Here is a 6,000-nt window from a genome sequence, read left to right on the forward strand (position 1 = left end):
TTTAATAATCATTCCTGCAATTCAGCACATTTGTAATCCATGTGGTAAACTCTGACTTACATTTCTCCCAGTGGACGCTGGCCAGATGCAGAAACCAAAGAGCTCGGTGCCGGTACTGCCTCTTCCCTCTTTTATAGTTTGTGCATTTGGATGTGTTTAGCAAGATCTGCGAGTGCAGGGTAAGGAATGTGCTGTGCTTAAAAGACCCTTTTGTTGACATTAAGCAATCATAAATACATGCAGCACTTATACTCCTTGCCTTTAGTGTGGAGTGCTTTAATTGGATGGTCTTCTCATGTGATATCATAAAGAACATATGCATATTTGTGGCAGTTCCATTGGATCTTGAAGAAGTGAGGCACATACAGAGCAGCACATTCCTAACATCTATGGATTGCCTCATATATGTCACCACATCTTCCCACCAGGCTTGCTTTCCCTACACTCCAAGATGGTAACTTCCCAATCTGTCCAAATTCTATTTGGAATCCTCCTGGACTGTGTAAATGTCAAGGCCAGTTTCCTTTCCATGTGAACAGCTTTGAAAGGAGAACTGCATGCCTTACTCCCTCATAAATACAAGCCAGAGCATCCTCTTTTTTTTCTCTTTTTTTAAGAGGAGGAGGGAATGAAAGGGGGTGTTTGGCCAAAAGTTAAAAAAGAAATCCCTTTTCAAGAATAACGTTCTCCTTATTTTCACCACATAAACAAAATGTTTAAGCCTGCACAGAGCCAGGTTTCAAATAGTGGAGTTTTCTGGATAAGTCATTCTGCTGCTGCACTAAGATAAAATTTCTTAAGGCAGCAAACCCCATCGGGGGGCAAACGTCACCACCTGCACGCTGGGAGAGGGTACAGTCATGGCCCTGGGAGAAAACAGATGGTGCCCTCAAAGGAATAATACAAGAGATGTTAATAGGGACTGTGTTCATGAGTGTGAAGAGAGTTAAGGGAACCAGTAAAGAATGGGAGCTCTCGGCCAGGGGCAGTGGCTCATGCCTGTAACCCCAGCACTTTGGGAGGCCAAGGCGGGCGGATCATCTGAGGTACGGAGTTCGAGACCAGCCTGACCAACATGGAGAAACCCCGTCTCTACTAAAAATACAAAAATTAGCCGGGCCTGGTGGCAGGTGACTGTAATCCCAGGGGAAATACTGGGAAAGCCAAGGCAGCAGAATTGCTTGAACCTGGGAGGCGGAGGTTGTAGTGAATTGAGACCACATCTCAAAAAAAAAAAAAAAAAAAAGAACGAGCTTTCTCTAGGACAAAATGAAGTAGAAAGCAGGACGATTTCAGGCATAAGTTTCCAAACTCCTTTTTCTTTCCTGCTCCCAACCCCTTACTGGTGCCTCCCATTGGCCAAAACCAACCAGTAGCCAGAGGTCAAGGAAGTGGGTGTCCAGAGGGGTAGAGCGGCAGACAAGCTGACAGCAGGAATGAGGCTTCAGTCACTGAGTACTCCTGCTCATCTACATAAGGTCAATCACATCTATTTTTCACAGCAACTCTATGAGGCAGTTGTAAGTTGCATAGGACAGACAGGGAAACAAAGGTGGGAAAAAGAAAGTAACTTGCTCAACCTCACATAGTTAGATGATGGAGTTTCCAATGAAAGAATTGCTAGGCTTCTGCGTAGAAGGTGACTGACAGGGCTTAAACAAGCATGGTCTACTAGAAACCTGGCAATTCTTTCATTGGAAAGGTCCATTTAGGTCTGGAAATCTTCAATCTCAGGTTGTGAAACATTATCCACATCAGATGGTTCATGGATTTCAGATAGACAGGAATGAGAGTTCAGATATTGAGAGATGTCAGGCCATCTAAAAAAAAAAAAAAAAAAAGCTATGTATATCTATTTAGTGTCTTAGTTTAGATAGCAATAATTCAGATAATGAGAATTTAGATAACAAAGGCTATCAGGCAACCTGAAACAGTAGAAATACATTCAGAAGAAAAGCAAGAGCCTCTGGAAACACTCTCATATACAATAATCACAAGCTCAGATATTCACAAAAACCTCTGGGACAGTATCTACCCTGAATTCATGCCTTCATTACCTTGCCCTGGGAAACTATATGCGGTTTCGGTTGTATGGATTTTGAGGATGGTGTAGGAAACTGTATTTATTTCTTGTTCAGTACAGAAAAATTATTACAAACTTTAAAATCACAGCATAAAATCATATGTCTGCAAAAAAAAAGATTTGTTCACTGTTCTTAAGTCACGTCCTTTTCATGCTTATACATCTCATGTCATCATTGATTCTAAAATACACACTTTTAAAAAAAACCTTTGAACTACTCTGTAATATAAAGCATCTTATAGTTGATAGTGTGATAGTGTTTACTTGACAGTATTTGTTCTTTTTACTGGTATATAAAATCATATTGTATCTTTCAACTGATAGCTACTTAGATTTGATAGAATATGGTATTATTGGTGCTGGTTAATTAGCAGGCATTTTGCTCCTCTTTGCACTGGGGTTGTGGTGAGCCCAACCAAAGGGGTGGTGTCTGGACTGGGCTCATTCTTGTTTCTTTTCACTCTCTCAGGCCAACCTGGAGCTCTGGCCGAGCCTGGGGTTCAATGAGTTGATTCTGGTGTGGGAGCAGCTAGGGTTGGCTCAGAGCTTTGGGGTGTCATGCAGGGAGAAAGGAAAGTGAGTCTCTTTGGTGAATGTGGCCTTAAGAATCAAAAAGTCAGTCTGAAATCCTAAATATGGTGGAGGTGGAAACAGGCAGTGACTGAGTGGGGCAGAGTGAATAGAGCAAAATGCACAGTAAAGGAATTGCATCTCAGGTCAAGTGAAGGCAGCAGAGGCACATGTTTGAGAGAGGGAGGACCCCAGAAAGCAAGCCAGTGGAGGGGTCGCCTTCTCCTATGACCTGCAGTCCTTCTTCTTAACAATCTTCATTTGATCTCAACTTTGAACCAGTTGCTAAAATGAAGAGAGATTCTGAAAATATGTTCTCCTTCTGGGTTTTTTTTTTTTTTTTTTTTCAGTCTCCATTATATCACCATGAACACATCTGATAAAATGGAGATGAACCCTGAAAACAGCTGCTTCTCATGGTTTCTTCTGGTGAGGTAAGGGACCCCTTGGTGATGGAGGTAGAAGATCAATTGATGCCCAATAGCCCTAGCTCGGGCGTGTGCCATACAGGGTGAGTCTGTCACTGGTGCCAGGCTCCTCCTAAGCCCTCTGATTTCCCTTTGGTACTGGGGGTCCATATTTGTTGGTCCAGGGTTTCCATAACAAAATACAGTACTACAGATTGAGTTGCTTAAACAACAGAAGTTTACTTTCTCATTGCTCTGTTCTGGAGGCTGGAAGTCCACAATCAAGGTGTCAGTGGGAGTGGTTTCTTCTGAAGTCCCTCTACTTGGCTTGGGGACAGAACCTTCTCACTTTGTCTTCACATGGTCTTTTCTCTTTGTTTGCATCTATGGTGTCTCTATGTGTGTCCACATTCCTTCTTTTCATAAGGACACCAATCACATCAGATTAGGATCCATCCTAATGGCTTCGTTTAACTGAATCACCTCTTTAAAGATCCTGTCTCCAAATACAGTCACATTCTGAGGTCCGAGGTTTAGGGCTTCGACATATGAATTCTGAAGGGACACAGTTTAGCCTATAACAAGTTCCATAGAGATTACAGCAACTAATTTTAAGTTTTTCCTCAAGACTCACTTGCATTTTATTCTTTTTTTCATTAAGATTAATCTGAATTTATACGCTGTTATGTTTCTGAGACAGAAAGTTTTTTCTTCTTCTGATATTTCCACACAAAAGGACACAGCATTTGCCCTTTCTTCTTTTCATTTAGCTATGTTTCCTTATAAAGAGTTGCTGGGAATACCTGTTTTTACATGCTGCAATTATTCATGTGGAAGACAGTAATGTTCCAAATTTTTAGCCACTTCCCAAACATGTGCAATGTGTTCAAAGGCCAGGTAATTCCAAGAAGTCATCAACCTCTATTATTCCTCTAAAGAGACTACTCTATGCATCCCTGTGAGTAATCGGGGCCCATTAAGCCTATGAGAACAGGCTGTGTGAGGAGAGAGAGCAGAGAAAGAGAAAAAGATTATTAGAAAAGAAATAATATTTTTAAAAGCACATCCTGACTTCCCAAGAAAATCAGGACAGAATCAAAATCTTCAGAAACTGGAATCGGAGCTCAAATAAATAACCAAGATTTTTAAAGTTATTACTGTATGTTCACTCATATGCAAGATGCTGGGCAGATAAAAAAATTCAACGGCTTCCACCATTTCTTGATCCATCTCATTTTGGCAAAGAGTCAATCACATCCAGATTAAGACATCCTTAATTATCTTTAAGTTCAGAGGACTCGGTGAAATGAACATGCTTTTGTCTTAAAATAATGATAGCAAATGCCATTCTATATATTTAAGCACAATGTACTTTAGCCATAAAGAACAAGAGCCTAGGTCATAATGTTTAAGGGTTTACTGAGAGTATCTTCAAGGAGAGGCAAGATCAAAGTCAGAGATGTCCCAGGAATGAAAGTAAACCATTGTCAGGTGAATGAGATTGGAAGCCCTCCCATGCTTTTCTCTCCCTGATGTTGCCACTCTTAAATTTCATGCTTCAATTACTTTTTCATGGGAAATTATAGGTGGCGCCTAATTGTTTCCCCTACCTATGGTCTTTGGCTTGCTAATCCGTCCTATTCACACCAGCTGATCGCCATTCTGGAAGTACCTCTCTGATCTGTCGGTTGATTCCTCAAGAGTCTCTCCCAGTACCCCCACTGACTAATGAGTAAAGCTCATATACATTCTGGAAGTCAAGGCCCTTTATGATTTGACACCAACCAACCTTCCCAATGTCATCTCTCATCACTCACCATTATAAATCTTGTCCTTCGGCCTGGAAATCCCTGAAACCAGCTGTAGTTATGGTCCCAAGAACAGCCTGTTAAATGTATGACTGCTCAGGTCCACCCCTATAGACCCCTCCATTGAGCTGGGTCTGTAAGTCTGGTAGGGCCTAGGAATCTTCCCTTTAGCAGGACCCCATCAATACTGATATACATCCAGTTTGGATGTTCCAGCCAAACCAAACCTCTGTTGTTCATTTGAAAAATCCTCTGTGTATTTCCCCTGGTTCATCTCCAACATGAAACCAACTTCCTCTGACTCCACAGCCCCTTTATCCCACCATCTTGAATTTTCTACCACCAGCTGCAAAGTTTCTCTCCCTCTTAACTCTCACTTACTGTGTCCCTACCTTCCATACAGTCCATCTCACTTTCTATTACCTTACATTTTAATTAGTTTTATACACGGCTTACCTCCCCATGACATTATATGCCTTTTGAAGGCAAATTTCATGTCTAATTTGTCTCTCCAGAACCAATAAAAAAAGCCTAGCAAAAAAAATGACATTTGGTAGGTATCTCTTGAATCAATAGGGTTTGCTAGACTTGGTAGCCCTAAATCTCTTTAGGAGGACAAAAGCCAATAAATTAATTTTTGTTTCTACAAATACTGGAATCCTGTCTTTTTTTTTTTTTTTATACTTTAAGTTCTAGGGTACATGTGCATAACATGCAGGTTTGTTACATATGTATACATGTGCCATGGTGGTGTGCTGCACCCATCAACTTATCAGCACCCATCAATTCATTATTTATATTATGTATAACTCCCAATGCAATCCCTCTCCCCTCCCCCCTCCCCATGATAGGCCCCAGTGTGTGCTGTTCCCCTTCCCGAGTCCAAGTGATCTCATTGTTCAATTCCCACCTATGAGTGAGAACATGCGGTGTTTGGTTTTCTCTTCTTGTGACAGTTTGCTAAGAATGATGGTTTCCAGCTGCATCCATGTCCCTACAAAGGACGCAAACTCATCCTTTTTTATGGCTGCATAGTATTCCATGGTGTATATGTGCCACATTTTCTTAATCCAGTCTGTCACAGATGGACATTTGGGTTGATTCCAAGTCTTTGCTATTGTGAATAGTGCCA

Source organism: Rhinopithecus bieti, unplaced genomic scaffold, assembly GCF_001698545.2.
Source record: "Rhinopithecus bieti isolate Rb0 unplaced genomic scaffold, ASM169854v2 scaffold_32107, whole genome shotgun sequence".
NCBI classification, from domain to species: domain Eukaryota; kingdom Metazoa; phylum Chordata; class Mammalia; order Primates; family Cercopithecidae; genus Rhinopithecus; species Rhinopithecus bieti.